General features: G+C 34.9%; 1 long non-coding RNA gene across 1 annotated transcript; it reads right to left on the reverse strand.

The window, feature by feature from the left end:
* Nucleotides 1-1,332: 1,332 nt before the first annotated feature.
* On the reverse strand, nucleotides 1,333-3,956 carry LOC128508724 (uncharacterized). Its single transcript, XR_008355945.1, has 3 exons — nucleotides 3,923-3,956; nucleotides 2,613-2,667; nucleotides 1,333-1,593 (listed from the first exon to the last, which is right to left on the reverse strand). It is a non-coding gene; the product is annotated as an uncharacterized LOC128508724 (long non-coding RNA).
* Between the last annotated feature and the right edge of the window lie 7,073 nt (nucleotides 3,957-11,029).

An 11,029-nucleotide genomic window follows, 5' to 3' on the forward strand; every position in this document is an offset into this window, starting at 1 on the left:
TCGGGGTTGATGTGTTTGATGAGGTGTTATTAGTTGTGCTGTTGGATGAAGAGGTATTTAAGGATGAGGTGTTATTAGCTGTACTAGCTGTCGACGTGTTTGAGGATGAGGTGTTATTAGCTGTTGTTGATGTGTTTGAGGATGAGGTGTTATTAGCTGTTGTTGATGTGTTTGAGGATGAGGTGTTATTAGCTGTTGTTGTTGATGTGTTTGAGTATGAGGTGTTATTAGCTGTTGTTGTTGATGTGTTTGAGGATGAGGTGTTATTAGCTGTTGTTGATGTGTTTGAGGATGAGGTGTTATTAGCTGTGATCGTTGTTGATGTGTTTGAGGGTGAGGTGTTATTAGCCGTCGTTGTTGATGTGTTTGAGGGTGAGATGTTATTAGCCGTCGTTGTTGATGTGTTTGTGGATGAGGTGTTATTAGCCGTCGTTGTTGATGTGTTTGAGGATGAGGTGTTATTAGCTGTTGTTGATGTGTTTGTGGATGAGGTGTTATTAGCCGTCGTTGTTGATGTGTTTGTGGATGAGGTGTTATTAGCCGTCGTTGTTGATGTGTTTGAGGGTGAGATGTTATTAGCCGTCGTTGTTGATGTGTTTGTGGATGAGGTGTTATTAGCCGTCGTTGTTGATGTGTTTGAGGATGAGGTGTTATTAGCTGTTGTTGATGTGTTTGTGGATGAGGTGTTATTAGCCGTCGTTGTTGATGTGTTTGTGGATGAGGTGTTATTAGCTGTTGTTGATGTGTTTGTGGATGAGGTGTTATTAGCCGTCGTTGTTGATGTGTTTGTGGATGAGGTGTTATTAGCCGTCGTTGTTGATGTGTTTGAGGGTGAGATGTTATTAGCCGTCGTTGTTGATGTGTTTGAGGATGAGGTGTTATTAGCTGTTGTTGATGTGTTTGTGGATGAGGTGTTATTAGCCGTCGTTGTTGATGTGTTTGTGGATGAGGTGTTATTAGCCGTCGTTGTTGATGTGTTTGAGGATGAGGTGTTATTAGCTGTTGTTGATGTGTTTGTGGATGAGGTGTTATTAGCCGTCGTTGTTGATGTGTTTGAGGGTGAGATGTTATTAGCTGTTGCTGATGTGTTTGTGGATGAGGTGTTATTAGCCGTCGTTGTTGATGTGTTTGAGGGTGAGGTGTTATTAGCCGTCGTTGTTGATGTGTTTGTGGATGAGGTGTTATTAGCCGTCGTTGTTGATGTGTTTGAGGGTGAGATGTTATTAGCTGTTGTTGATGTGTTTGTGGATGAGGTGTTATTAGCCGTCGTTGTTGATGTGTTTGAGGGTGAGGTGTTATTAGCTGTGATTGTTGATGTGTTTGAGGGTGAGGTGTTATTAGCTGTGATTGTTGATGTGTTTGAGGGTGAGGTGTTATTAGCTGTTGTTGATGTGTTTGAGGGTGAGGTGTTATTAGCTGTGATCGTTGTTGATGTGTTTGAGGGTGAGGTGTTATTAGCTGTGATCGTTGTTGATGTGTTTGAGGGTGAGGTGTTATTAGCTGTGATCGTTGTTGATGTGTTTGAGGAGTTGTTTGTAGATGTTGAATTCACAGCGGTCTGATTACTTGAAGTGTTTTGCGCGGCACTTGTAGCTGTCAAACAAAAAATAATGGTTTCAGTACCAATAAACAGCAAAAACATATCAACCACTGGCTTGTGTTGTTAACGAAGTCCAGTTGCACTGTGAGAGTGCCTCAGAATTTTTTTAATGGAGAGTTTCAATAAAAAAAGAAAATGTAAAAATGCATCTTGTGTAAAATGCTGTACATTCACTACAAGAAACAGAGCATGTTTAACGTGTTTGAGCCAATAAACAGGCTAAATGAGACTTCTACAGCTGTAAGTGATAGTGTGTTTACAGTGACTAATTACTATAAGGATTAAAAGTCATAACAATGGATGATTATAAGAGGCTGTCAGATAAATTTAAACATTTTTATTAACATTATCTTCAATTAGCCACACTCCGACTTCTAGTGGAAAGCCTTCTCAAAATAATAAACAAGGATTAAATCGATTTAAATAAATGTAATGAACATTAAACATAAACTCTTTGTCTCTTTCACAATAACATGTACATTAACTGACAGACAGGCCCACTTAGTTTGGCTGCATACTTAAGTATAGATACTGTACGTATCTAAAGTGAAATTAGACACTGATAACTTCTTTATACAGTATGAAGTACGAAACACTCAACAGTATACGAGATTAAACAAGTTTGGCAAGTCTGTCGTTCCTTTATGTTTGTTTTGCAGATGTTGATTAGTGCTGTTGTGGCACTGATAATGAATGTTTTGTTTTGGTTTTAAGTCCTGGTTTTAACAGTTGTCTAAGTCTTAAGACATAATGTATTACAGTATGTAACGCAATACATTAATTTAATAGACTATTTACAGTGTAGTGTTTAACAATGCTGTGATATATTAAATAATAGCAGGGAATATCTGTGTAGAGATATTAGCACACATTCCTGATACGTATTGCAGCTTATTAAAACACAAGGCAGGTGATTTATTGATTTAGAGTGTTATATTTAAGTAGAATTATATCAGTGACTAAAGAAACTGAGATAGAAATTAAAACTGAGAATGAAACTGAAAACACTTACCAATCAGACATAAAATAGCCAGTATAATTCTCCAGTCCATTTTGCTGTTTATAACCTATAAATAAATACATGTTTATACAAATGTTCTTAAAAAACATACATATACTGTACATATATACATACAGTCATGCATGTACTGTACATTATACATCTCCTCTTTGGTCTTCCTCTAGACCTCCTGCCTGGCAGTTCCAACCTCAGCATCCTTCTTTATATAGTCAACTAAAGTCACCTTTAAATTTTATTAGAGGGGGATTTGGAGATCAAAGGTAGCTCAGTGGTTAAGGCATTGGAATATGATCAGAAAGGTCCCAGCTTTAAATCCCACGACCACCAAGTTGCCCCTGTTGGGCCCTTGAGCGCGGCCCTTAACCCTCAACTGCTTAGATGTCGCTCTGGATAAGGGTATCTGCCAAATGCTTAAATGTAAATTACACAAACACACACTGCGGTGTCCTGTTCATGTGTGAAAATAATTTCTCATGCTCCCAGAAACACTCTGATTCCTGGACTATGGCGCGTTTCATCAAAAGAAAATCTCTGTAGATGTTATAACCTGGTCATCCATTACTGACATACACATCACTCTGGAATAGGCTCAATCTGGACTCGGCAGGTCACATGACCTTTTCCATTGCCCTAAAGTCCAGTCTTAAGGCTCCGTAGCAAACTGAAGCCTTTTTCCGATGAGTCTCACTAACAAGTGGTTTTCTTATGGACACACAGCTGTATAGTTCCAATCTTGTGAGTTCTCATCAAAGAAATGCTTTTATTGTCTTACTGACTTTCTGTTACAGTGTATAATAACCACTGATACTGTAGATAGATAGATAGATAGATAGATAGATAGATAGATAGATAGATAGATTAAAATTTAATACCTTGTACAAAAAAGTTCTAATAAAAAAAAACAAAGAATCTAATAAAACAAGCTTGACAACCAAGCAAAATAACAGCTAACACTTTAGGCAACACCCATTTCATATAAGGTTAAAAAAAAAGCGAAAGATTATATTTACAGTAAATGAATAGAGGTTTTAAAATGTACTTTCTTATGTTTATTTATATAAAGGTATACAATTATATTTAAACAATATATTTAAAATTAATTAATTATCTATTACCTATTATTATATAATTATATATAATTTTATTTATATTTATTTATTTATTTAACTATCTATATAGTTCATTATTTTTATAAATTGTACAAGTAATATTAATTGTCTTAGTGAAGTTTGGTATACTTCATCTTTCATTCTGGTGATTTGTCATGGTATCACTAGGGATAAAAGAAGATGATGACTTACCAGTGTCTACACGTAGCAGTTGTGCAGTGTTCAGAGTATCAGAGTGTAACATACAGAACAGGTAAGTGGGCTATTTAAACAGAGGATGTAACATTGTATGCATCATAATTATGCAAAGCCCATGATGTCAAAAGCGCCTTAAAGCCAATCACAGCTTGGCTGCTTCTTATTTACCTTGGCAACTTGGAAAACAGCTTTTAATAACAAATGGAAGTTCCTGCTCTACAATGTGCAAAATAAAGTCAAGAAAATTAAAGGTATAATGTTAAGTCTCTCAAAGGGTCTTCTGAAGGTCACACTGTTAACTAATACTCCAAACGAATGTCACCTACCTTTAACCACAATTAGCAAGCAACTGGAAAAAAAATTAAAACAGATTTTTTTTTTTATATAAATAAGGACATAGGTGAGTTTGTGTGTGTGTGTGTTTTCCATTAAAATATGTGTGTATAAAAAAAAATATGTGACCAATTTTATTTGGCTTTTGCCCTTTTTTATTTAACTTAAGATTTTTTAAATAAATCAGAAAACAAATGATGCTGCAATCGTTTAAGTGTGTGCAGTTAGTTAAAGCTACTGAAGTGACCTGAAATGCAAAACAGTGTTATTGAAGCTTGCAAACGTAAGCACTTAATCTAAATTAGATATAAATGTAGCTACGTTTGTAGTAATAATAATAATAATAATAATAATAATAATAATAATAATAGTAATGTGATCAGGGGCTTTAAAAGGCTGATTCAAAACTGATATTGACTGTATATTCACTGAACATAAAACCGATATTGAAAACTCATACTTCCAACACACAACAGTCTGGTCAACTGGACACTAGGATGTGGAATTATGCTAAAATGGTGTTTGTTGACTGTAGTTCAGCTTTTAACATTATAATTCCACAGGTGGAGGATCTCTGTGTCAGTGAATCCCCAATTTTGTGACTGGCAGTATGTCTCAGCCTCCCTTTCCCTCAGCACTGAAGCCCTCCAGGGTTGTGTCCTGGGCCCCTTGCTGTACCGTACATGTTTTCCTGCTAGACTACTACCAACTCTACAAGTTCGACACATAATCTGTGCAGAGATCAGATCATGCGCTTAAGCAGTTAATCATCTGTGCTTAACCTGCTCTCAATCTACAGCAAGTTGTGCTGAATCAAAGTAGATAGTAAAGGGCCTCCGCCACCCCAACAATGGATGTTGTCTCTGCTACAGTCCGGAAAACACTTCTGCTCCCTGAAGACCAACACAGCAAGACTAAGGAGGAGCTTCTTCCCGCAGACTGTTTGGGACCTTAACCAGAAAAGCTTGTACGACTAAACTAATTGGATTTGCCTTTGTTTCTTTTACACAATAAACACACACACCCTACATTTCTGCTTATACATCAGTGTCATAATGTGGCATTTTACTTGCTTTTTCCACACTGCTCATTCACATAAAATGCACTTTAAAACAATAACATTGCTGCTGGCACACACATCATTTCATTTCATACTTCATGTCTGAATCATACTGCTGCTGTCATACGCACATACCATATTCTTACCCACATATATAATATATATATATATATATATATATTATATAATATTATATATATATATATATATATATATATTATATTTTATAACACACAGTTGAAAATTATATTTTGTACATTCTCTAAATCCTATGTAATTTATGTATTCCTATTTTAATTCTGTTATATATTGTAACTTTCGTCAATTAACAGCTTTATTTTTACTTATTTTAGTTAAAATAAATAATTAAATTTTAATAATTAAATAAATAAATTATTTAAAATTCTACCTTTATTTTAATGGGACCCTTAAATTATATATATATATATATATATATATATATATATATAGATATAGGTTTTATATTTATATATATATATATATATATATATATATATATATATTACCATAGTGAAATCTTTCTAATTTTAAGTTATGGGCTGTTGTATAAGCAGTCGCTCTATATTAAACTGTGAATAGTTGTATATGGTGTATGTGACAAATAATTTTTTTATTTAATACTACTACTACTACTACTACTAATAATAATAATAATAATAATAATGAGCCTTGCTTTTATATTTTATTTGTACATTTAGGGAAAAAAAACACATAAATAATCAAAGAAACACAGATTAACAAACATAAGTGATGCACTAGTCTATTCAAATGCATACATAATATGCATGACATAAAGAATGTAATTGCTACATTTTTTTTGTCTTTTGCCTATTTTTCCTTTTGGGCCTAATTGGATTGCTGTACAAACAGGTCTGCTAGGGTTACAGTGCATGGAATTGTCCTTAAATCAAGCGTAAAGCAGCTTTATACAATCACAAGAAAATTATGTAAATAAATCAGAATGATCAAATCTTCCCTGATTAGCAAGTTGAGGGTGTTGGTGCTGAGGGAAAAACTTCCTGAGATGTCAATAGAAAGAAACCTTGAGAGGAACCAGACTCAACAGGGAACTCATCCTCATCTGGGTGATAACGGATAGCAGGGATTGATCTGCACTCATACTGTGTATTGGGAGGCTGGAAGTTCATATGGAGTCCAGATCATTATTGGAGACTCAGGTAGACTGTAGGAAACTCCATTTATGACTATTGAACAGCTGCAGTTACAAGTCCTCAGGGAACAGCTGTCTGTATCAGCCGAGGGGCATCCATGTGACAAGATCTCAAACCTGAAGTGGGGCTCCGGGGCGAGAAGGTCTGGGTCACCAGCAGCTCAGGAGCTGCATATGTAGCCTGACAGAGAGAAACAGGGAGAGGGAGATAGAGGAGAAGAGAAGGAGAGATAACAGTTAGGGATGATCACAGTCACATAATGTAAAAGGTAATTATAAAATATATTTAGTGTAGAGTGCAAGCAGGGACTCTGGCAGGACTAAGTATGACAGCATAACTAAAAGGTCTGAGACAGTGTCCATGAGCTAAGCAAAAATTTAGACAAAAAATTAAAGTTTTTATGTAATCCAGTGAACAGAAAATCAAACTACACACTTATGCAAAAGTTTAGGCACTCCTTGATAAATAACAGATTTGGATGAGTATTTAATAGAAAAGATATTAACACAGTCTCTCTTGGAAATAAAAAAAAAAGGCACACTATCTTAAGCAAAAATTGATGCATAATAATAAACTGATCAAAAATAAAAATAATAAAAACATTATTATGGCACTGTGCAAAAGTTTGGGCACCCTAAGAGTTTCAGTGTCTCAGATTATTTTTACAAGGTTTTAGACCTTAATCAACTCGTTAGATCTGATGCATGGCAACAGCTAATTAAGCTTCTTAGTTAGCTAGTTAGTTTTCTGTTAATTTATGTTGCAAATTGATTTTGCATGCAGCACCTTGGTCCTGGAGAAACGTTGTTTAGTTTCACTGTGTACTAACTGTCTGACAATAACGCCTACTTGACTAGACTTAACTTGGCCTTGTGAAGGCCAGGGCAGTCTCTTTCAGGACTGGGAAGAACTGGCAGATCTCCATGATTTCCACTAACAGTGGTCATTATTGTTTTAGATTTTCTACGTGAAACTCTGTGTCAGGGACACAGACATTGCATACATGACATGGGAAGACCCCTACTGCTTTTTTCCAGCTGTATCTATATCCAATGTAGCCTTGAGCTTTCAGTGTTCACTTCTGCTGCTCAAGAAGAGAGAGAGAGAACGTAGAACAGCTAAAAACTTCTATTCGTTTTTTTATATATTGTATATTCTATATGGAGTGAAATACATTCTGACATGATGAGGCCACCTCACCAGCAGTATGACAGTACTGTACTGCTCTCTAGACTAACCATATACACAAATTGGTTGGCTTTATATCTATTCTGTGCGTTGATGTATTGCTCTAATTAACTTTTGCAACATTTATTGAAATCCCCTTCCTGGGGCAAATTAATAGCTTGTTATGTTAAGTATTAATTGTGGGTAATTACAAGCTGCAGACAACTGTGTCATTGTATACATTTCCAGTTTTAATTATAGGCTTTAATTATAGGCATAATAATACATCAATAGAATGATGCACCATGACCCCGCAGTGTTTACGGCATTGTTAGAAGACCAAGACAAGAACATGTTCTTACATACCACACCGAATTCCTACACCTACCAAACACTTTATGAGAAGCACTTTTCTGATACTGGGCAGGGCTAATCTGTTAGGAAAACAGTTTGATGCATCTTTTGCTTTGTGGCATGGCACATTAGCATGCTTGAATTAGCCAAGCTGGGTAGATTCTTGTGGTGAAGGAGACATGTGGTAAGCAACAATACTAAATTAATCTGTGGCATTCAAGTGATTGATTGGTATTAATATGATCTTGACATCATAAGCCCTCTTTAAAAAAAATAATAAAACTGAATCACATGGCTCTCTGTATTACAGATATTTCTGTAGTTGTGAGCTGGCAGTGCTGCCCACTCTACTGTAACTGTCACACACCTTCCCTTATAATCCACATTGGCATATCCTAAAGTGCAGGATCTAAAGGTCTGATTGTGGTGAACATCACACTAGAATTAAACACCTTTTTAGAAGATCTAAAGCAACCAAATATGTATTTTGCCTACATACAGTATATTTCATATAAAGTTTACACTTTCATATTTTTGTATTTTGCCTTGTTTCAATGTCTTGCTGCTGTGAAGCTCACACTGTATATCTACTGTAACTTAAAGATCTTAATATGACAATAATGTGCTTTACTTACCTACATTTTGACAAGGTTGGTCAGATACTTACATGACTGGCTTGACCGGTGTGACTGCTGTAAGGTCACTCTGTGATGTATAACAATTAAATCTTCTGCAAAGTTTAATTAAATTATTAAACACTGATTTTAGGTTTATTTTTCAATGCTTACAGTAGCTCAATAATTTTTAACAGTGAAAATTGGAAAAAAAAGAACACTGAAAGAGAGAGACATGTGGGTATTCTACAGTTCTACTTGTCATAACCAAGAGTGTTTAAGTTGCCAGTACAGATTCCAAATGTTTTTTAAATGTTGCCCAATTCATCACATTATTAATAGTCCCATAACAGAAAGCAGACAATGTAACAGATGGATAAGTGTTTTGTGGTTGCACACATTTTGTAGCTGATATGCTAATTCACATGTAGATATACTGTTTGCCTCTTTATTACAGTAAACCTTTATGTCCCAGAGTGACTCACAATAAGAGAATTATGAGTAATGATTTAGACGTTAAGTAATATGGGTGTGTCCTCACAGTGTACACTAGTGGTACTAAAAATTGCATGTGTACTACATACACCTATGTTAATCAAAAATGTTTGTTTCATTTAATTTTAATTATAGAATCTTATGCTGTTGTGACTATTGTATGACCTGAATGATTGATTGCTTGGGGATCATATTACCATGACGCACACAGGCCGTACAGTAGAAACAACTGAATAACCTAAAAGTCTCAGTAGTCCTGGTTCTCTGACATGTTCTGTTACACAATGTTTACATAAATAAAATAATTTTAGCAGCTTGGCAATTTATGTATACAAATAGTTCTATAGTGGGAAAGATATTATATTCCTCATGGAATTAGTTACTGGAGAGATTTTAAACCGTTAATTTACCCGCAATAACGACAGTGACATTAATTAATTTATTAATTTATTTATTCATTTATTTTACAAATTCTCAAGTGAGTTCAGCTTCATTCCTTATGTTGGCTAGAAAAAACTGAAGTTACTTCTCTAACAGAGAGAAAAATGACCAAGAATGCAGTGACCCCTCTAATTCCACAGTATCAGGCTGTATGACCAGTAAACTCTGTAACCATGGGCACTAACACAGATTTGCTCCCCTTATTACTGTACATAGAGCCTGCACATTTATTTAAAGGTTTTTCAATACATTTTGGCTGTATAGAGTAAGGCTGTGGGGATTTTTTTTTTTGTTTTTTTTTTGCATTGGGACACAGGCATTAATTCTGGGTAAGTATTTGGGTACAATTAATGTTCAGTGGGGTTGAGGTCAAGGTCTCTTACTCCAACCTTGGCAAACCATGACCTCATGGAGATTACATTGAGTTCTTTCTTTGCAGTGATTCTAAATCAAGGGAGTCCAGTCTGTTCCAGAAAGGGCTAGTGTATGTGCAGGTTTGCATTCTCACACAGAGAAGCCACACCTAATTGTCTATTGAAAGATTAACTGATTTATTTAGATAAACATTTATTTGTACTATTTACTACACATTGGTTAAAAAAAACATATTCCCTTTATCTTATGAATAAATATAGTAATTATTTGCTGTGTCTGCTACTTTGTTCATGTGGAGTACCCCCTCAAAAAAAGGACAAACCCCAAAACAAAATAGGTACAAAATCCACAGAGCAAAGTCACAAAGCAAATTCCCTATAAAAAAAAATAAAAAAAATCTGCATTTCAAGCCTAAATAAGAGCTACACAACTTTACAAACAATAATATTATCCGAATCACAATTTTTTTTTGGAATTGTGGGCTGATTGCAATAAATAAAAGCCCACATGTTACCTCAAGCTGTGAAATCAATTCAGTAGTTTATATGTGATGCGTGCACAAACAAACAGACAAACAAAAAAAACATCTTAATGTATTCTATTACTCATCTTACATCCCCCAATTTTTATTTATTTATATATTTTAAATGTACACACCAACTTTACAGTTCCATTATATGTATAGATTGTGTCATTATGTTTAATGATCAGGTTTACATTAGAGTTAGAAAAGCAATGCTAGTGAAAGCAGAAGTGATAGAAGAGACATTGAGATCATGGAAAGTGAGCTGGCCATCACTGGTGCCATTGAATTACCTGCAAAATACAAAAATGTACAAAGCAATAAAAGCACAGACATATATACAGTATTTACAGCTTATATGTAAATCATATTCCCATTGTAAATAAGTAACACAGTGTAGTATCTGCAAGTTTATACTGACCAAGAATCTGAGTGGCATTGACGGAGGTTGAAATAACAGGAAAAGTAAAGTTATTAATTCCATTGAGAATAGTTTCTTGCACTTGGGATAGTGTAATATTTGGGCCACTCGAATTAAAATACAGG

This window comes from Clarias gariepinus, chromosome 20, assembly GCF_024256425.1.
Source record: "Clarias gariepinus isolate MV-2021 ecotype Netherlands chromosome 20, CGAR_prim_01v2, whole genome shotgun sequence".
NCBI lineage: Eukaryota > Metazoa > Chordata > Actinopteri > Siluriformes > Clariidae > Clarias > Clarias gariepinus.